General features: G+C 33.1%; 1 protein-coding gene across 11 annotated transcripts in view; it reads left to right on the forward strand.

The window, feature by feature from the left end:
- Positions 1 to 294: 294 nt before the first annotated feature.
- Positions 295 to 23,143, forward strand: part of LOC108972734 (insulin-like growth factor-binding protein complex acid labile subunit) — a 168,807-nt gene continuing 145,958 nt past the window's right edge. For 2 of the 11 annotated variants that reach the window (XM_018939481.1, XM_018939477.1), the window contains exons 1-2: positions 295 to 982; positions 2,557 to 3,277. The gene's annotated coding sequence lies outside the window, so the exon portion shown is untranslated. Of the gene's footprint in view, positions 983 to 2,538; positions 3,278 to 23,143 lie in introns of all 11 variants that reach the window. The other 9 variants (XM_018939483.1, XM_018939478.1, XM_018939479.1 and 6 more) reach the window with 9 other exon arrangements.

A 23,143-nucleotide genomic window follows, 5' to 3' on the forward strand; every position in this document is an offset into this window, starting at 1 on the left:
TGGCGCAACAGCTCCTCTTGTCACACACACATATACACGAGTATGTACGAGCCGCCAATTGGCAAAGTCTCGCTGGAAACATTTACGCTCGTGAAAATTTAGCTTTGACTGTTGACTGCCGCCGTTGCTCGTGCTCTTGTTATCATCTCACGATTGTGCTGCTGTCACTGGTGCTGCCGCAACGATGATTCTCCGCAATTTGCACCGATAGCGACAAGTATGCCATGCCATAGCCGCGGACGGACAGACACGCATTGGCAGCGCTGACGCTGGCAGTTGAGCGGTGTACGTGAACGTGAGTGGACGTTATTGCTACGCCGAATTGTAATCGTCTATTCGTGCATTCGTGCAGATACAAAACGTATCGGCGACCGTGTTTAGTTTCTCGTGCGTGTGACGACGCCAGCGACGAGTAGGCATTAAACGGCCGTCGTAACGTGTATATGAAGTGTATGGTGAATACAAACATACATACGTACAGCGAAGTGAATTTGTGAGTGAGTGTGTGTAAATTGGTCGTTTTCGATCTCATAATTCGAGGGTGAAAAGCGAAAAACTTGTTTGAAATATAATTGCGGACAAACGGAAGAGGTAGTAAGAACGCTGCTACACGCACACACATTCATACATACGAACGCAAACATAATTACAACATGAAAAAAACGCATGTGTTATTATAAAAATTATATAAAACAACAACAACAGGCAAGCCATCAGCTATACGTAACATTACTTGTGTGTGTTTCTTTTTTTGTTTTTGCTCTTCTATTTTTCTATGCCGGGCCGGTTCCTCTGAACGCACGTTTTTATTCTGTTTTGCAGTAGCGCCGCTCGCCATTCGCTGCCTCTTTCAGCTGACGCCTCGTAGCCACTTCACAGCTGTGCAGCCGTTGCTGCTGGAGCGTGTTGTTTATTTGTGTGTTTGTTGATCACTCCTTTCGGGGTGTAGACCGGCAATAGCAAAATATTTTGCATAACTATGGTAGGAGATGCATGCCATTTCAAATTTTTATTGTTTGCAAAAATTTCAGAACTGCGTTTTCATGAAAATTTTCTATATCAAAACTGAAAAAACGAGTTTAAAAAAAGTATGCAATAAAAATAAAACGTTTCTTTCAAAATACTATATTTTTAGAAATATTTCGAAAAATAATTTTTTTTATGTTAAAAATATGTATGCAGATTACAAATATTTGTTGTTTTATTCATTGCCCCAGTGTTTATCAAAATTTTCAAAAAACAAACATAAACCTAGATTTGCAGAAAAACACTTTAAAACATAAATGTGAAAAATATAACAAATATATTTAAATAAATATTAAAAATATATAAAAAAATTTATTCAATGTAAAGACATTTACTTGCAGTTTGAAATTTTGCAAAGATACTTTCATATTTAGTTTCGAATTAAATAAAAATTTTATTAAAATGTCAAAATAAATCACGATTTTATTTTATGTAAATACATATTATATATTATTTTACATAAATGGAATTAATAAAAAATTATTACAGTATCTTTGGAAAAATACTATTTAAAACAATAATAAGAAACTATTCTCTCTCGGAATCGCGTAAGCCAGAAATAAAAAAAATTATAAAGATGCTGTATGTATATAAATCAAAAATTCTAAAAAGCCCACATTATGAAATTTAATGTTCAATAAAAATAAATTAAGTTTTATTTTTATTTTTTTTTTTTAATTTGGGGAGGAAAACTTATTTCAATCATTCAAAGACAACATTAACAAAATTTAGAAGCAAAAGGAAAAAATTAATTTATGGCAAGAAAAAATATTTATTTAAAAAATTTGACAATCTAAGCTGAAAAAATTAATTGTTTGCTCAGATGTAGACTAAAAATAGTTAAAGAAAAATTATTTTGGAAAAAGTTCAGAATAATTTAATTTTTGTCAATATAAAAGTTGAAGAGTGAAAAATAAACTTCTTCAGGCAAAATTGTTGAAAAGAAAGGTTCGTAATTTGTTTCTTGAACAAAACTTTTAAAAATAATAAATTTGCCAAGCAAAGTAATTATAATTTTTAAATAGAAAATTATCTAAAACGACAGAAGTCGTGCTCAAGAGAATACAAAAATTATATATGTATGTAAATAAATGATTGATTGCTTTAGAAGACTTTCATTATTTCATCGGAAATTTTATCCAGGAAATTAAAACATAAAGAACAAATTGTAAATAAAATATTTGAGAAAGTAAATACAACTAATTGAAATTTGTTTATAATAATTTTAATAGTTTTTTGAGAAAAAATTATTATAATAAATTAATGCAAAAAAATATTGGATATAAGAAATTAATTCAAGCGATCAGTCAAGTAATATTTTATATAAATCTATATAATCTTATATAAATCTAAATAACTTAATTAGCGCACCAGCTCAGTCAATTAGCAAAGCTAGCATACCGGTTCACATTTCCAAACAAGCACACACGTCAAGCAATGACGCGTGTTAGCTCGCATATGCCTTAACAAACGCGCAATTAATGAAAAAAAGTTTTCGCCTTTCATTCACAGAATTTTCTTTAATTTCAGTAGTAAAAGCCTTCGTGGCAAACAAATTGCAACAAAAATCGACAAATTTGTTAACAGTTTTATGCCAACCGCGTCTGTTGCACGTGGCAAGGCGGCAAGAAATCAAATTGCAAAACAAATAAATAAAAACAGCACAGAAAAAAATCCCAACGAAAACAACTTGCATGCAAACTAACTTACGCGCAAGAAATAGACGAAATAAATGAGAACAAAAAAATTGTGAAGTTTCTTAGCTGTGCCCGTTATACGAGTCAGCTATTTGTTTTAAAATTTTCTCTTCGGTGTGTGCGTTTTCTTCTCAACAACTCAAAGCGCGCTGCAGCAACATCATTAAAAAGTTTGCCATTCAAAAGAAAACAACAGCAAAACATTACAACAAAAAGAACAAGCACCCTTCAATAGGCATCAAACAACACGCGCGCAACTTCGGGCATTGCGGCATAGCCAGCCGCTAAAAAAAAGTGTATGAACATACGCGTACATACATATGTATAGAAGGTGATATATCTATCTTACTTAGGGTTGCAAAAACCTGACCAACTCTGCTGCATTGTATATTCATTTGGCGCGTCCGCACCCACTCGTGCGAAATCAACGACAAGCTGCTACCGACAGGCGTACTGCAACTCCATCTACGCAACATCAGCTGTTGGGGTGTTGTGTTTTTGTACGTGCTGTTATCCGACCAGCGCTGTCCTGCTGCATTTTGTGGATAATTAGTGTAAGTTTTAATGAGCTTTTTTCCATACATTTACCCGTATTTCCAGCAAGTGTATCATTTCGCTTATCGCATGACCCCGTCCACAACGTAAAAGTCAACAACAACCTGCTGATGTGATATCATGAATTTTTACGAGGCAACAACGTGAATTTAGCACTGTTTTGCTAGTTATCTCCTGACTGCTGACGTTTATTTATTATCAACGTCGCTACACTTTTACTTTGCACGCACACAGTCCCACCACCGCCCAAACATACACACACTCACACAAGCGAACGTAAACATATTTGCAAGTTTGCATTCGCATCATTGCACTGCGTCGAAAATAATTTTGTATTTTTAATTAGCAAAGTTTCGAGATTTGCAGTTAAATGTTCTTCTTGCTTTCATTTAAATTTTTGTTTCTCATTTTCCACTTTCTGCAGTCATTCGTCTGCCTATTCTATTAGTTTGTATTTTTCTATTTTGCGCTGTTTACTTTTGTTATTTTCGAGCGTGGAGCGTGCGAGTAGCTCAAGGTTGGCGAGCGCTCTTTGCCTGCTGTCTGGCAAATACAACAGCAATAATAATAATAGCAGCAACAACAATAAAAGATATAAAAAGCAATAGAAGATTGCAATGAAAAGTATTTTTGGCGTGCAAAGGTGATGAACTTTTGCTCTTTATTATTGTTTTTGTTAATGCGAAATGAAAAAAAATGAAACAAAATTAATTTCGGATACACAGAAGCTATAACTAGTTCCGGCAATGCAGGTGTCTATAGAAAAAGTTTTGCTAATACTTTCTAGCCTCGTTGTTCTAATTGGTAAGCTCTAAACTAATCGATTGGAGATTTTAGCAATTCTATACCGAATTTCGTGAAGGTATCCTGTGAAATAGAAAAACTCATACCGGGACTTGATTTTGATCGATGAATTTCAATGACAGCCATATTCTATAGTGGTTCCGACAAATAAAGATCCTCACTGAAGAAAAGAACGTATACAAATTTTCAGAACGTTATCTCAACAACTGAGCGACTACTTTTCGTATATAGAGACTGGCTAAAGGTTCAACGATGGGCGCCATACAATAACGCCATACCCGTAACAAAATTCATTTAATATGTTTGGTTGTGCCGTTATAGTAGGGCTTCGCTAATTGAAAACCGTGTTGCCCGTAAAGTTGGTTCGATCAGCTGTTTTAAACAGTTATGGTTATGACACTTATAATTCAACCTTAACTTTGTAGCAAACTTAATACATGTACACTGTTTATGGTAAAAACATATGCATAGAATTATACCTATGAATAAGTCTGGACCCATTTCGGTAAAATAGTTTCGACTCTTTTGAAAGTGATTCACCTGTTATATTAAGTTTTGGTGCTCGCACCTTAGTTCATCTCCTCCAAAACTATAGCAGTTCGTTTAAAGCTAAAACTTGCTACATATTACTAATTACCAAAATTTCCTCACACTACCAAGCACTAAAAGATCAAGAAGGTTTTTAGTAAGAATCTCTAATTGTTACATTTACTCTTCTTAAAGAAAGTAAACGACAATACATAGATCTACCTCCACAAAAATGCCTGAGTGATAATTTAATTTTCTTTTAGATATTGTATAAATACTAGTATACTTATAAAGTGAAAAAGAGATCTTAACTAATTTATTAACCTAAACCGGCAACTCGATGAGCTCCTTAAGATTTAAATCTTATCCAGATAGCGCAAACGGTGCCATACGACAGAACCATAGACAAAAGTGAGAACCTTAGCAGATTGTTTACGAGCTCTTAAAAAATCTCGATGCAGCAAAGGATTAGAATATAGAATATCAACTATTCTGCAGTAAGAAAGTTTTTTAAAAATATATAACCATGCTTCTTCAGGTCACCTTTTGGATCCACCATTTCGGATATATGCTATAGGAATTGATTGAACAATGTCTCCTGAAATTTAAATATAAAAATGTTGAAAAATCAATCATCTCAGAACTCATCTCCCTGGGTGTCTCACAAAAACAGTGCTCTCGCCGTGGACAGCATAACTTATTGGTTGATCTAAAATTAAGAAACTAAACATACTCCATTAATACATATATAAATATCGTTTTTGAACAAAGGAAATAAAAAAATATTAAAATTTTCCATCTTTTCTCAGACTTTGAACAAAAAATTTCATTTTTTGGTCAAATTACCGCCATTTATTGGTTAAAAAAAAAAATTGGAATAAAAAGAAAACCCTCCGTTCAATAACTAGAGAATGTTATTTTAAAAATGTGTACACATTTCGAACTAAATCTGTCTACAGTTTCGAGAAAAACGCGTTTAAAGACGGCGCACTTAGCATAGCTAGCCTCAAGTCCACAAGATCTAAAGGCTGTATATCCGAGACTATTACTTAGATTAAAATGAAAATATAGGGCATTACTCACTGAGCTAAAACAGTATTACATTCAAGCAAACTCTATTTCATGTTCATTTAAACTTTCAAAGGTCACAGAATTTCACATTTGAATTTAAAGTTTTGTTAAAAATTGAAGAGCATATAACTGCGATTGTATTATGTATATTCGCCACTTCTTTGCTCGTTATAGTGAGAGCAACAAACTAAGTTATCTACCTTTCCGTTTGCCACTTTATGCAATACCAGTGATTAGTTGGAGAAATAAGCCGCTTTTATTCTAGTTATTACGAGTATAGTTCAGAGAATTGAATAATACCTTTCAGTAGTTGTTAGAAGTACGATTACATACGACACACAGTCTCAGTTTCTTGTTACAAAAAAGTTCGATATCTAGTTATAAATAAAAAAAAATTAAATATAAAAGTGCGCTAAGTTTAGAAGAACGTTGACTTAACAATTTCTACAGATATAAAGCTTGCATATGGCATACATACATAAACAGAAACTCCAAGTAAAACCAAATATGGCCATAAAATTGCAAAATCAGCACTCCAGCACACCGTAAAACCCATTGTGGTACACTCATTACCCACAAATTGTTGACTTTGAGTGAATTTCTTTATTTTTCTTTATTTCTTGCACAAATATTGACTTGGCTTTGCAGTTTGAAAATAACCGCTTCAACAAACGTAATAAATCCCATCTTTAGCTAATAGTCAGCTGCATTTATGAACTCATTTCACCTCACAAACGCAATTAAGTGCGCATAGTTCTAAATAAAGCACAAAACACAACAACGAAGAGAGAAAAAAATTAATTGTAAACAAACATTAATGTTGGGTATTAACAAAAGCCAAAGTGTTGCTCAATGCATTCGATTGTGCGGTCGCTTGTTGTGTGTATGAATGAATGTGTAGCATGTGTGTGAGTATACTGAAATAGAAATGTACTATCTTATCAACACTGTGCTCATTTTTCAACGGCTTTTATCAAGGAAATCAATTGGAAGATAAGCATAGTTCGCACACAAACACACGTATGAATATACATATATATATATACAAATATGCATCAATACATATACTTAAATATTTTCATAAAAAGGTGTGTGGCGCAAAGGTATTGCTTGAGTAAAATAATATTTCTTACGAAACCACAGTTCCCTAAAGAAAATTTTTATTGTTGTAGTTATGGTGTTGCTAGTTATTTACTCACCTATGATTATTACTAACGGTACTTGCCTGACCGACACATATACATACATGTGTTTCAGAATTCTAGGCAGTTTTATTTGTTTACTTAAGTGTGTAAATAATATAATTTTTTATTGGAAAAAATAAGGTATAATCTATGGAGCAAGCTTAGAAGAGTATTGAACTTTTACAGCCGACAATTATAGAAGTGTGGAGAAGTTATAAATATAGTGCGGCAGAGCCCTATATTGTATGAAATATATTACTTGAATTTTATATATGTATGTATGTATGTGTTTATAATTACTTTTATGTGTTAAATATTAGGGTGGACGTAAAAAAGAATAAATTTCAAATCGATTGTTACTGCAAGAGTTTAATTTATCCGACTGATATTTGAATTCTAATAGAAACTATTTAAAATGTATTAAACAGGAATTCAGTTTAAAACTATTTAAATTGTGATAACTTTTTTCACTTTATTCCCACTCAACATTATGTAGACTCCTATTTTTTTTTATTTAACTGAAAATAGAAATAGAAAAAAAGAACGTATGTCTTCATGGAAAAATCCGCGCTTCGTCTGCTAAAAGGCACACCCTAAACCTTTAAAATCTTGCCTTAAATTTATATAGAATCGTATAGTTTAAGCGATTAAAGGATAAGACTTAAAAAAAAAAAATAATTAGTTTTATTTTTAAGATTATCCCTAAAACAAGTTACAATAATTTTAATAGTAAACTACTCTATAAGTTACTAAAATTGTATTTATACTTTAAATATTCAAAGATATAATTTCATTAAGTTATTTTTTGAAGCTTGTTTAAATATATGTTTCACTCTCTACATTTGCTAAGAATCATAGAACCGCACCTTGTTAAAAATGTGCTTACTAAATTTTCGCCCTATTGTCTTAATATCGCAAATCGAAGCGTTATATTATTTTTGTGGTATTATATATTTACAAATTACAAATAGATATGCACCATCGTACAATATTTGATACATTAGTCATCTCAGTTATAATTCTAGCAGGCCTTACTCATTTCCGTAGTTTTATGGAATTCGAATCATATTTCTAATAATAAAACAGGTGTTTATATGGTCTCATTATAGACAAACAGATACATTACAAATATGAAGAGCAAAATAGAAATGTGTTAGATACAACCGCAAAATAAATGGAGAAGTTAGTAAGAAAGTTATTTTTGGCCTTAACAACCTTTTGCCACAGAATTTTTTGTAGATTGCATACAACTATCACTGAGTCTTTGGAATGGATACTGAAGAAGTTATATTCCAGCTTCAGTTTGAGTGTGGACTCAACGGCATTAAGTGATGCCATAAAAATGAGCTTAATACAAAATTTGGGAAGAAGTCCTCAATGTTGCTATGCATTAATAACTTAAAATGAGTTCTCGTAAAGTTCCATTCCTCCTAGGAAAGGTATGAAGTTGCGCTTTTAGGATTCATATGTATGTACGTCGTATGTATATGTATGTCGTAGATCCATTACAAATATCGCTCGAGGAAAGTACATTTTCCTCAAAGAACTCTAACCAAGTGAAATGTGTGCACTTACATGTATTAGAATACATAGTGTTATTATAATTCGAAACAACTTAAATAAATTATCGGTCGTACAAAACGTAAAAGTATTAATCCTAAAAATATAATATCATAATATAAAGCAGAGAGAGAAATCAAACGAAATTAGAAACGTTCTCTTACATATACATTTGTTTTTAATCTTAATAATTTTATTAAAATATCTGTTACCAATCACTGCTCTAATAAAAATTTTCTTTTTGCTAAAATTCAATACTATTTTACAAACAGGTCATATTATATGATGAGCTTTGCAGAACTTAACTGTTTCATTTGGCAAAAATATTTATAGGATGCCTAACTAACTTAACGTTCTTCACAAACAGATGGAGGTGTTTTTGAACCCAACCTCAATCTAAAAAAAAAAACAAAACAGCCATGATAATACTACGGTTTCAACACAACTACTCGGCGTCACCTATGTTCAGTTAAGCTTTTTGAACGACAAAAAGTGAATTTTTGTCATGAACAAACATTCGCAAAATAAATATGTATGCGTGTTGTTCGGAGGCGAGATCCTGGATTTTTCAGGAAAGTACCAAGATGCAAATCTGATCTTAAAAAATCAGTCAACCATGCCTGCAACAAGATTATAATCACCCAATTATAAGAAGTAAAGTGTAAATATAATCAGAAGAAAAGTCCTTATCGGTTACTATTTGTGGATTTTTTGTTTTTATACGAATTCTATTATATAATAGACTTATACAGAAGGAAATACAGTAGATAAATTTTTATACTCTCGCAACAAAGTTGCTAAAGAGAGTATTATAGTTTTGTTCATATAACGATTGTTTGTAAGTCCTAAAACTAAAGGAGTCAGATATAGGGTTATATATACCAAAGTGATCAGGGTGACGAGTAGAGTTGAAATCCGGATGTCTGTCTGTCCGTTCGTCCGTCCGTGCAAGCTGTAAAAGCTAAGCTAAATTCGAAGATGGGTAAAATCGGCCCACTGCCACGCCCACAAAATGGCAAAAACCGAAAACCTATAAAGTGTCATAACTAAGCCATTAATAAAGGTATTAAAGTGAAATTTGGCACAAAGGATCGCATTTGGGAGAGGCATATTTGGACGAAATTTTTTTTGGAAAAGTGGGCGTGGCCCCGTCTCCTAATGTACATATCTCGGAAACAATACTATATCAACCAAGCTCTACAGAGTCGTTTACTTCAGGCATTTCCATATACAGTTCAAAACTGAAAGAATTCAGATAATAACTACGCCCCCCTCCCATACAAAGGTTGTGTTGAAAATCACGAAAAGTGCGTTAACCGACTAACAAAACACGTCAGAAGCACTAAATTTTACGGAAGAAATATCAAAAAGAAGCTGCACCCAGGCTTTCATTAAAAATTGAAAATGGGCGTGGCGTTTTGGTGGACCAAAAACCATATCTCAGGAAGTACTCAACCGATTTCAATCCAATTCGGTATATAATATTTTCTTAACGCCCTGATGACATGTACGAAATATGGGTGAAATCGGTTCACAACCACGCCTTCTTCCAATATAACGCTATTTTGAATTCCATCTGATGCCCTCTCTGTATAATATATATACATTAGGAACCAATGATGATAGCGGAATAAAACTTTACACAAATACGGTATTTGAGCTGAGGTATCCCTTGTGGAAAAATTGTCGTGATCGGACTATAACTCTTCAATGCAATTAAAATAAATGAAAATACAATTCAATACTCAAAGTACACAAATTGCTCTAATATAATTAATTTTACAGCAAAAAAGAAAAATATGTAATGTAAATGACAGATAATGAAATCTCGATTATCACTTTATCATGCGAGAGTATAAAATGTTCGGTGACACCCGAACTTAGCCCTTCCTTACTTGTTTTATTTTACTTTGGGTGTTACGAAACATTAAACATTTACGTCAACTAACCTTGGAGAAGAAGTCATAAGCCTAAGCGCATGCAAAGTTATATACTATATACATATTGTATGTGTGTGTGTATATATGTACATGTATTTATGCTTATCTTGGTTACTTAGCGTAATTATCAGCAGCATCAGCGCTATCATCAACGCTAAAGTATGACCACAAAAATTATTTTATAAAAAACACCAGCAAAATACGCACATAAAACAAACAAAAAGTACAACATTAACAAACCAGCACATTAGCAGCATTTTTACACTTCATCTCGCAGCAGCGTCAGCGCCTCCGCCCTCTGGCCGACCTCAGCTGGAAGTGCTACGTGAAGGCTCGCCTTTCCGCGTTTCATATTCTGGTTAACTACTGTAAGTAGCATGAGCGCCGTCTACAACAACTCTTATGAAAAAAACAACAATAAAGACGAAAAACAAAACAGTAACAACAACAAAAAAATAAAAACAACAAACACAACAATATAATAATAACAATAAGTACAACCAAGAGCAACAAAGTTTAGAGTGTATTTGGCATTCTTAATTGCCGCCACCACTTAGCTAATGTAATTTATGTTACATCTTTAGCTGTGCTCTAAAAGCTTTAAGTAGCTAGCATAACAAAACTTTGTTTATATTTGCTTAACATTGTACTTGAAGTTGCACACTGATGTACATATATGCGTATATGTATGTGTGTGTAATTATGTAAATTTGTTTGGATGTGTGGCGCTTGTGTGCAAAGTATGCGGAAAAAATAATATAGAAATTATATGTATTGCGGCGGATTTTACATACATTTTTGTTTTATACACATAGGCGCTAAAGTGTGCATTTGTTATTGCCACAATGTCGCTGCAACCGGCAATCATTCCGATTCTCTGACTTTTCACTGGCTGTTGATGCCATTACAGTCTCCAATACGGAATTTGTTTACTTCTTTAGGCGTTCAAAAATAAAAAAGGAGTGCAGTGACTCTACATATATAAAATACATTTGTTCTACCTCAAATTAAGCAACAGTTAGAAGGAAGGAATAGAACAATTGTTTAAGGCAATTCGCTGCCGCTTAAGTTTTATGTATGCATATGTACTCATATATGCACATACATACGTATTCATTTATGTGTGTATGGATGTGCTTGTGTATATATGTATCATTTATTTATCTGTCATTAAACGTCTGTCGCATTTATCCACACCATACGCCCGGATGACTCGACATTGACTGAGCAACTTACATAAATACACACAAACAAACGCTGCCACAAAGAAAACTGTGAAAAGTTTTTCACTTTAAAGCCATAAATTAATGCGGACTGTTTAAAATTTACACCCGCTACAGTGCAAATGTTTACATGGACGCACACATGCGTATATACTTATTTATTTTTATGTAAGCCTGTCTGCTTTTATGATCTATGACAGTTGCGTAAATTTTCATGTAAACATGCTAGATTCGCAATGCTTTTCCGAATGTTAAAATATACAAAAATACATACAAACACTTATGCTTTATATTGTATAATATTTACGTATATGTACATACATATATACATAACATACAACTTTTGGTCATAACCTACAACTGCTCGCATACTCAAACTTATTTGTTTTATTGCATGTTGGCATAAAAAATGCCCTTGCTGCCAAACTTTTGAGAGAATTTGGTATGTAAGTAAGTATATACACATACACAAATAAAACAAAATTTATGCTTCATTTCTGCCTTTGTGGTTTCTATTGTTAGATGCTAATAAAATTGCCGCAAAAAAGAAATTTCTTTATCGCTTGCGGTTTTTAAATACTCATTTTCGAAAATCGGTCTAGGAGCACATACATATGTAGGTGCGTATTTATTAATATTATTTATATATATATAAATAAAATAAAAATGTATTTACATGCGTTATACAAACAACTACAAAACCAATATATATATTTTGTGCGTAATTGCAAAATTTGCCGCAAAACAAATCACTAACACATAATCAAAATGACAAGAATATATTACATAGTTCGTTCCAAACGTTCGTTCCTTACTCTTTTTTAGTTTTTTTTAATCTCTAATTAAATAAGCTGAAATACAACAGCCGTCTTCGATGCACTATCTCTTTGGTCACACTGTTTCTGCTCGCACTGTTTCTGGCTGAAAATTTACATATGAAATCAGCAACAAATACGTTATGTATACTTACATAAAATCATACCGTTTTATTCAATATTATAAAATATTTATGTTGATACCTGATGAACACGATTAAACTGCTTATATCTCTGATTACTTTACGCCAGTTTTTACTATTTGTACCAGTTGTTTGTTCGATTCATTAGTGTCCAAGACGTGGCGAACACATTATCATATTTACATACATATGTATACTTTATGAAAGGTTATGTTTCAAAAATTCATTTCAAAACTAAACGATAGCAAACGCCCACTAACCCTAGAACCTGCTTACATTCTACTCACATTTTCGCTTTAACGACTTTTGCTACACCCAACCTGATTCTTATCTCTCAACTTAAATTTTTTTACTCATACCAGCTATATATCATCTTGTAAACGTGTTCAACGACCTCAGTTAAAATAATGGGCATAATTAATGCCAAAATACTGTCTTCCTCAAAATATAGCCTTAAGAAAGATTTTGAAATACTGCTTGTTCTGGTTCCATTCTTAACCAGATAGAGTCCTTATCGGTCTGTCATAACTAAATACAATTGAACTTCCATAACTCGAACTTCTATAATTCAAAGTTCTCCCTAACTTAAACTCAAATTGGCAATAAAAGTCAAATTTCATATAAATTTCCTTCCCTAACTCGAAGTATCTCTAACTCGAAGTTTTTTTGTGGATTATGATGATTCGAGTTTGGGAGGTTTAACATTCAAATCATTAAATATGAATAAAATATAAAAATTATAAAACTCCCCTACTTCTTTCTAACATAAAGTTTCTCGAAAAATACGTAAGCTAGACGAACGTTATTTAGAAAATAAATTTTATAAAGACCATGTGAGTAAAGTCGAAATGTATGTGTCTCTGTCTGAACTTTTGCCTATACGACTATAACAAAGTAATATACATATGTGTACATATGTATAATATATGGAAATCTCAAATAAATCTTGAGGAAATATTGATTTGGCGTAAAAATCAAATATATCAATGTCGAATCTCGAAGAATGATTCGGCTCTCTATAATTGCTAGATAGAAACCGCTATAAACATCCGATGAATTCTTATTTGTTCACATTGACCTGTCATAGAAGGCAACGAAAATTCCACATTAATTTCTGATTATTAAAATTATAGTTATACACATATCTGTACATACCATATTACAATGTATGTGTGTATATAAGAACAACTAATTATGATATAATTTATGAAGTTTTTCTACTAGTAATCTGTCGTCTAGTTATTTGCATACAACCTTCGCCTCTTTGAACGAATTTTTTCCCACTGCATTATTGTTGTTGTTTACAAATCAATATAATTATAATGTAGCGTCTATATGTACAGACATGTGTGCACTTATTATAATCACATACAACTTGACTTCAAACGTGATTTTTTCAAGTTTTTCAAGTAATCTCCGGAACACGCCCGTTAAAAAATAAAAAAAGAACTGAAAAAGAGAATAAAAACAACAACACCTTGCAAGAAATTAAAAATTATCAATTCGAATGACGCCAAGCCAAAGCTGAGCTAAATATATGCGCACACGTAGAGTACTTGATACTGTCACAAATAACCTACGAAAAGCATTAAGCGATTAGAAGGCGAATAATGTGGAATTTAAGATGAGGTGCTTAGCAATTTATTGTATAGGTATCTTTTTTTGTAGCTTTGGTAAGTTGTTATTGGCTATAAATTAGTATTTAAATGAGACATCGGTGGGAAGAATAAATAACTCATATAACAATTACAAATAAATTACTTTTATAAAAACTCGTTAATTTTAAATTAAAAGTGTGAGAAAAACTATGCATAAAAGTAAGCAAATATATACGTTTGTAAAAGAAAACCTTATGACGCAAAAAAGGCCTTGTAAATAAAAAACTAATGCGAAAATAAACTTATATTTATTATTTAATTATAAACTCAAATTTCAAAAAAAAAAATATTAAAAAAAAAATAATAAAAAAAAGAAACAAATAACGGCAATAGGCACAAAAAAGAACTGATTATATTTTCGTTATTCAATGCGATTATATTTGTTCTTAATAGAAAAATATTCAGTACTCAAAAAACGTCATGCTATAATATACCAAAACTTATTACAAAATAAAATAATTATGTCGGCTAGAACCGCGAAAGCGGTGACTACTACAGTAAAGATAAAAACAAGCGTTAGGTGAACAAAGCTATTATATTCTGTATCAACATGTTGCAAGATTATAATAAAAACAATATTGAAAAAGTAAGGAAGCGCTTATTTCGGGTACAACCGAACATTTTATACTTTTACAACTTTAAAGAATCAAAACCAGGGAAATAATTTAAGGTGTAAAAGCAATCATAAAGTGTAAAGTCAACTTTATGTTAAAATTTATCTATTTTAGGCACAAAGATACACTTTCATAAACACGCTATGTTATGTTCATTGGAATAACTCACATATTGGTCGATACATGTGATACAAAGTCGCCCGGAAGTTCAAAAACTTTTATATAAGTATATGGGGATCTAATTCATGAATGATGATTTAACCCATTTTTGACATACCGACATACCATTATACAAAAAAGATTACCGCTTAATTTCTGTTATATACCAGGTGTGTTCAAAAAGTATCGGAAATTTTGAATTTTCGCGGGTTACGTTTATTCGAATTTCGAATTTTTTGTGGCGTTATGTTGGTACCAATGTCTCTCACTTATGCCGATAAGCTCGGCCATTTTGAATGTTCATTTAATTGTTGACAGCTGCTTTGCTTGCGCGTGTTTTCGATCGTCTTCGATTTTTACCTATTCAAAAAAATGGATCAAAGAACCTGCATCAAATTTTGTGTGAAAAACGAAATTAAGTGCGCGGATGCATTCCGAATTTTGACTGTGGCATACGGAGAAGCTACATTGGACCGAAGCAACGTTTATCGTACAAAATGTTCTCAGAAGGCCGAGAAGATGTGACAAAAATTGGCTTTTGCACCACGATAACTCCCTTGCTCACACATCGTTGCTTGTGAGCGACTTTTTGGCCAAAAACAACACACTAATAATGCCGCAGCCACCGTATTCCCCAGATCTGGCCTCCTGTGACTTTTTCTTGACGCGTAAACTGAAGAGGCCCATGAAAGGACGACATTATGCTTCTCTTGACGAAGTAAAGACGGCATCGAAGGAGGAGCTGAAGAAGATAAAAAAAATGATTTTTTGAAGTGCTTCGAAGATTGGAAAAACCGTTGACACAAGTGTATAATATCTCATGGGGATTACTTTGAAGGGGACAAAATATATATTTATATATAATAAATAATTCTTGAAGAAACACATAATTCGCGATACTTTTTGATCACACCTAATATAACACACATTGACCAACATTTTCGATCAAAAGTCAACTTTAGGTACCGGGGCCTAAATATTCGTTACCTTGCAGCTTGAACCCTATTCCCGCAAAGTTTTATCCTATTGTATTAAACCCGTCTTTATTTGTGTACTGGAAATTGAAGGAATCAAATGAAATTTAATACTGGATTTATATGGATTTCGTCCATTTTCAGAGTGTGACATAAGAATGTGTTTCAGCTACTAAATTTGGTCGAAATCAGAGTGTAGAGTCCCGAGATAGGTGATTTCACCAAAAATGGGCGGTGTCACGCCCATCGTTTAATTTTCAAACCGGCTCCCAGAAACTTTTCGCCACCCATTTCTTTGGTCAAATTTAATGCCTCTTGCGTATTTAGTTGCTAATTTATCTCACTTTTAGTAGTTGTTAGCAAGTTCCTTAAAAATTTGTACTCATTTGGTTGTTGTAGCGTAAGTGATTTTGAAGATATGTACATTAAACTTATTAGAGGGCGGAGCCACGTCCAGGTTTTCGAAAATGTTTGCCTCCTGGTGCCACTTGCTACTGCGATCCTCCGTACCAAATTACTGCTTTATATCCTGATTTAGTGCTTAGTTATGGCACTTTATATGTTTTCTGTTAAAGACAATTTGTGGGTGTGGCAGTAGTCCGATTACGCCCATCTATGAACTAGAAATTTGTTTGTACTAAGGAACCCACATACAAAGTTTCTTCGAGATATCTCGATTTTTACTCGAACTGTCAAAATCAGCTTGCACGCACAGACTTACGGACAGACAGGCAGTCAACCGGATTAAAATTTTCCTCGTCAGCCTGATCATTTATACATATTATACATAACCCCATATCTATCTCGCTTAGTGTTAGGTGATACGTACAACCGTTAGGTGAACAAAACTCTGTAGCAACTGGTTGCAAGAGTATAATTAGAACAAATCAATATTTAACAAAAAAATAAAACAGTTAAATTTTAACAATTAAAATATATAAATATGTCTTCTTGTTAATCTCATTTTTATTCCCACCTCGTAATTACGAGTGTTATTGCGTTTTGCTTATTTATCTTCCTCCAGCAATAATTGAGTTATTAAAGTAAACCTACATAAAAACTGATTTTAATATTTATTTATGAGCTGATAATTATGCAGTGTGGCAAGTGCACCAAAGTGCTCATGAAATCGCTGCGTCATTTATAAGCAATATCATTTTTTTTATTAAGACATTTTTTTATATAGACAATAATAAAAAAATAATAATAATTATTATTAAGACATTTACTTTACAGGCTTGTTTTGTTAGTATGGATATCAGTTTATGAATATAGGTATATACATACATACATATAATATATGTAGATGGATATGCCTATGTAGGTAAAGATATTTATATGTATATAAATTGACTATTGTAGAGGCGTGTCTCAAGAATAAAAGCGATTACTTACTCTACTCGAGTAGCACAAAAAAAAAACAAAAATTTATGCGAACATACTACATACATATCTTGTGAATATATTCGTTTACGCACATATATAGTACATTCATAATAAAATCTTGACATTGTTACAAAGTGTGAATATGCATAACTTAGCTTTTCTCGTCATGAATTAAAAAATTCTTCGACACTTACGTACACACATGAACAACGGCAATCATTCCATAAGCACACAGATACATGCATACAAACATGACAAGTATTGTACAACCACCTGCGCACACGTATTAAGTGCATATTTCAATTACCACGTACAATTACTGCGGATCAACGCTGCATTTTAAGTAGCCGATATGCAAGGTCTAAAGCAAAGTAAGTAACAACAATAAAAAAACAGCAATACAGGCATATCATAAAACCAGTAAGGAAGGACTAAGTGCGGGTATAACCAAACATTGTTTAAACTTGCAAGGAGCAAAGCCGGCTAAATACCTTAAGCTATTCTTCTTCCTCTTGTTTGGCGTAGACACCTTACGGGCTTATAGCGGTTATAGTCGAGTTTACAACAGCGCGCCAGTCATTTCTTCTTTTCGCCGTTTGACGCCAATTGGAAATTCCAATTGCAGCCAGGTCCTTCTCCACCTGGTCCTTCCGACGGAGTGGAGGTCTTTCTCTTCCTCTGCTTCCCCCGGCGGGTACTGCGTCGATAACTTTTCAGAGCTGGAATGTTTTCGTCCATTCGGACAACATGACCTAGCCAGAGAAGACGACTGCTTTGATAAACTTTTGATATTGCCATGGTACTTGAGAACTTATTTTCAAACAAGAAAAAATGTTAACTTCGGCTGCACCGAAGCTAATATACCCTTCACAGGTGCATTTCTTTTAGTAACTATGTGTTGAGTTTGTATGGAAGCTATTTGTTACAGTAATCCGATCTGAACAATTTCTTCGTATATTACGTTATTAGCTTAGAAAATAACCTGGGCCAACTTTTGTGAAGATAAATTGTCAAAATATGAAAAGACAAATGAGTAGCTTCTTGAAGAGAAAATGATGTTTGCAAAATTTCAAAACGACATCTTAAAAACTGAGGGACTAGTTTTTGCTCTATAGAAATTTTGGTGATTTATCTTGAACGGTTTTGGGGATAAATATATACTATATATGTACATACAAACATGAGACCTCGAAGGGAGGACACGTCCACACATATGTATGTATATCTTAATTTTGTGCCGATTTCAACTCGTCTCGTGATCCTGATCATTTATACATATAGTACATATGTATCTCGATGGGTTTTAGTGCAACCATTAGGCGAACAAAACTATCAAATATCGTAGCAACATGTTGCAAGAGCATAAAAATCTAATATACAAGTACATACTTAATTCAGCAATGTTGTGTTTTCAGTAATTGTTGCTGGTAGTTCATATGCATATATTTTCTTATTTAAACTGACATAAACACACACAAAGAAACATACGCGATTAAGAAGTTTATTTGACATTATTTTCATATATGCGCGGGTATGTGCGTTCTTTTTGTTGCCGCTGTTGTTGTTCCTTTCACTTTATTTACTATTTTGTTTGGTTCTACTGACACGCTCAGCAAATACATATTTATGTACATACATATCTTTGATTCAATATACAATGTGGCGACGCGCTGCTGCTCGATTTGATGAGCGTTCGTAGTTTGTTATGTGAAGTTTTAGAGCACTTCAACTTGTGTGAGGTTTTAGAATACATACTGTAAATATTATTATTTTTAAAATACGTCGTGATATAACTTTGTTAATAAAGAAGGCAACAAATAAAATTGACAACTACCGTTACATATACTCGTAGTCGTATTTTTTCGATTCAATTCATTTTGACACACAGATATAATATTATCAGAAAAGATTATCATGCATTAAAAAAATTGTATATTATATCTCACACATTGAGCTTTATTTCGGTAAAAAGTCAACCATGAACACTGAGATATAATATTTTCGGTATAAGGGACTTGAGATGGCATATCTTCAGGATACTATTCTCGCAAAGTTTTATTTCAATATATTCACTAGTGCTTGACTTGATTACTGGAAAGAGGAAGAATCAGATGGAATCTGAGTTATATCAGAACTAAGCGTGGTTGTAATCTGATTGTTTGAAGATAGGCGGTGCCACGCCCTTCCTCCAATATTTGCTTTGAATTTTAAAGATCTTAATTCTGGTATTCTCTGTGTAAAATTAAATATCTATGATTTGTTTATTTGCTGAGGTATCGTACGTTTAGTTGTTTTAAAAAAAAAACATTATATGGTGTATGGGCGGGTAATCACTCGATTGCATCCACTTCGGTGCTAGAACGATTTAGCCTGAGTGAATTCGGTTATTATAGCTCTAGTAGTTTAGGAGATATATGTATACATTAAATCTATTAAAGGGTGGGACCACGCCCACTTAAAAAATATTAAACTGCCGATGCCTCTGTCTTGTATCTTAATGTTGAGCTTAGTTAGGGTTTTTACATACGTATGTATATTACAAAATAAATCTCCTGACGTAGTTCCACAAACCGCTGTTTGCTATTTATATGAAACTTATGCTTTTTTATTTTATTTCATTTATTCAAAGGTGACAACCCTGTTAAAATATTTTCACAGTTCTAAAATTTGTTTATAAAATTCTCATTTCATATTTATTAATCATATCTGAGATTCGGTAACACTCTTGCAAATAAGAAAATGCTTTCTCCTGGTGTTAATGCAATACAACCAGACTACTGCTGTCATATAGTTTTTACGTGTATAGTATAGTAATGTAATACACCATGCTAAGACAAAATTAACCGATCCAGCGAACAAAACAAACTGACAAAAAAATTTTGGAAATTATTATTTTTAGTCTTGAATACAGACAATAATGCACGTTTCGAAGCATTTAATTGAATACTTATGAGTACATATGTATGTTATATAATTACAGTTATTGTCAATATATCACATTGTTGTATTGAATTAGAAAAACTTGCATGCTAATCATTTGTAGGCTTATAATTTTCATAATTTCAATTGTTGAGTTTTGTAACTGTTGTAGGGAATTGTAGCAACAATCAGTCAATTCGTATACCCTGAACAGGGTATATTAAGATTGCCACGAAGATTGTAACACCCAGTAGGAAGGTTCGGAGACCCTATGAAGTATATATATATAAATAATCAGTATGTCGAGCTGATTCGATTTAGCCATGTCGGTTGTCTGTCTGTTTGTATATATACAAAGATTTTAAGATATTGTTGCGAAATTTTGCCAACGTCATTTTCTCCTTAAGAAGCTGCTCATTTGTCGGAACTGCCGATATCGGGCCACTATAACATAAAGCTACCATACAAACTGAACGATTGGAATCAAGTTGTTGTATGGGAAACTTCCTCATTTGACGATATATCTTCACGAAATCTGGTTTGAGTTATTGCACATAAAAATAATGTAATATTGGAAGAAATTTTTCAGATCGGCTCACTATAGCATATAGCTGTCGTACAAACCGAACGGTCGGAATCAAGGACTTGTATGGAAAACTTTCGCATTTGACGTGGTATCTTCGTGAAATTTGATATTTATTACTGCTTAATAATATAATCTGCAAAAAAATCGGATTACTATAGCATATAGCTTTTATACAACCTGAACACATAGTTATTAAAAGAAATGCACGTGTGAAGGGTAAGGTTTTTTCTTGTGCTTTGAGTCATTTATCGGGCACAACATGAATATACATAATATGTATGTGATGTCAAAAGTTTGAGGTGCATATTTGTATACCTTACATAATATTTAATATTTAACAATAACTGTACTTATATTAGACGACGTATTTTTCACATAAATATATTATATTATCAAATCCAAAACACATACATATATGTTCACATGAGCTTCTCTGCAGCTCTCTATTCATTAAATATTCTAATTCCAACTCCAAATGTTTGTTGCTACTTTTTTATTTTTATTTGAGTTGCCGTCTTACAGGAATAGAAAAGTCAATTTCATCTCTCAATTCCCCATACATAAAATTGGGTTATCAGTTGACAAACGACCTTTACAAACAAAACCAAGTGCTGGCTTTTTACCGCTCCGAATGCTCACGCTTGCTCCCGAAACTATTCGACACAAAGCGGCGGCACTAAATAACTGTACTTTCCCCACTGAACGACAGTTCACTCTTTCAATCGTTTAGTTGTTAGTAACTGTTGTTTTGGATACACAACTACACCAGCTCCACTTTTCATTTTCTCGTTTTTCCACATCAGTCGTCGCAGGCAAAATGACTAGGCCACTGCTATGACCCATACTAAAATATTTATAGTATTTGTGTATTCCTATGTTGATAATAACAAAGGCACAGTATCGTATCCTTGTAAGGCTGTATTTGCTGTCCATTGTTTTCCGTTGCCTACTTTTAGGCTTTTAACATGCCGTTGCAGTGATATTTCTCTCTCCAATCGCCTAAATGTATTCCTCTACATTCCTGCCTTCAGTTTATTTAAATATTTTAAAAGAATTTAATTATAACGTGCCTGGGTGTGTTACCGTTAGAATACTTTGTAAGTAGTTTGTGTTTTTATTTTTTTGTTTTGTGCTTCAGCTCAGCTCAACATCATATCTTTCACTTACGAATTCACTTCTTGTTTGCTTTGTGGTTTTGGTTGTTGGTTTAGGAAGTTATTCAAATTATCCACTATCAATTTGGCATTTCTCTTCAAACAATTTTTAATTAGTGGTCAGATTTGAGGACAACCCATCGTCGTTGTTTGGTTTGTCGACTAAGGGCGTTTGCATATTTGAAGTATGCTTTTCGGCTTGCAAATAGATAAGTACGATTCTTTGAGGATTCAATTAGTATATACATATGTATGTAAGCAGATATGTTATGAGAAAAACAAGTGAGGACGGGCTAAGTTCGGGTGTCACCGAACATTTTATACTCGCAGCAAATACCGTATTTCTTTAAAGTTTTATTCCGCTATCATCATTGTTTCCTAATGGATATATTATACAGAGAAGGCATCAGATGGAATTCAAAATAGCGTTATATTGGAAGAAGGCGTGGTTGTGAACCGATCTAACCCATATTTCGTACATGTCCTCAGGGTGTTAAGAAGCTATTACGTACCGAATTTCATTGAAATCGGTGGAGTAGTTCCTGAGATATGGTTTTTGGTCCATAAGTGGGCGACGCCACGCCCATTTTCAATTAAAAAAAAAACCTGGATGCAGCTTCCTTCTGACATTTCTTTCGTAAAATTTAGTGTTTATTGTTAGGCGGTTAACGTACTTTTAGTGATTTTCAACATAACCTTTGTATGGGAGGTGGGCGTGGTTATAATCCGATTTCTTCCATTTTTGAACTGTATATGGAAATGTCTGAATGAAAAAACCCTGTAGAATTTGGTTGACATAGCTATAGTAGTTTGCGAGATATGTACAAAAAAGTTAGAAGGGGGCGGGGCCACGCCCATCCTTTGTGCCAAATTTCATTTTAATATCTTTATTTATGGCTTAGTTATGACACTTTATAAGTTTTCGGTTTTCGCCATTTTGTGGGCGTGGCAGTGGGCCGATTTTGCCCATCTTCGAACTTAACCTTCTTATGGAGCCAAGAAATACGTGTTCCAAGATTCGTCATCATATCTCAATTTTTACTCAAGTTACAGCTTGCACGGACGGACGGACAGACGGACGGATTTCAACTCTTCTCCTCACCCTGATCACTTTTTTATATATAACTCTATATCTGACTCTTTTAGT

This window comes from Bactrocera latifrons, unplaced genomic scaffold, assembly GCF_001853355.1.
Source record: "Bactrocera latifrons isolate USDA-ARS-PBARC rearing strain unplaced genomic scaffold, ASM185335v1 scaffold_42, whole genome shotgun sequence".
In the NCBI taxonomy this organism is placed as follows: Eukaryota; Metazoa; Arthropoda; class Insecta; order Diptera; family Tephritidae; genus Bactrocera; species Bactrocera latifrons.